Raw genomic sequence first — 507 nt, forward strand, 5'->3', positions numbered from 1 at the left:
TTTTCACTCTCCTCTTTCACTTTCATCAAGAGGCTCTTTAGTTCTTCTTCACTTTCTGCCATAAGGATGATATCATCTGCATATCTGAGGTTATTGATATTTCTCCTGGCAATCTTGATTCCAGCTTGTGCTTCTTCCAGCCCAGCGTTTCTTGTGATGTACTCTGCATAGAAGTTAAATAAGCAGGATAACAATAAACAGTCTTGACGTACTCCTTTTCCTATTTGGAACCAGTCTGTTGTTCCATGTCCAGTTCTAACTGTTGCTTCCTGACCTGCATATAGGTTTCTCAAAAGGCAGGTCAGGTGGTCTGGTATTCCCATATCTTTCAGAATTTTCCACAGTTTATTGTGATCCACACAGTCAAAGGCTTTGGCATAGTCAATAAAGCAGAAATAGATGTTTTTCTCGAACTCTTGCTTTTTCCATGATCCAGCGGATGTTGGCAATTTGATCTCTGGTTCCTCTGACTTTTCTAAAACCAGATTGAACATCTTGAAGTTTACT

This window comes from Bison bison, unplaced genomic scaffold (genome assembly GCF_000754665.1).
Source record: "Bison bison bison isolate TAMUID 2011002044 unplaced genomic scaffold, Bison_UMD1.0 scf7180017864041, whole genome shotgun sequence".
Classification (NCBI taxonomy): Eukaryota; Metazoa; Chordata; class Mammalia; order Artiodactyla; family Bovidae; genus Bison; species Bison bison.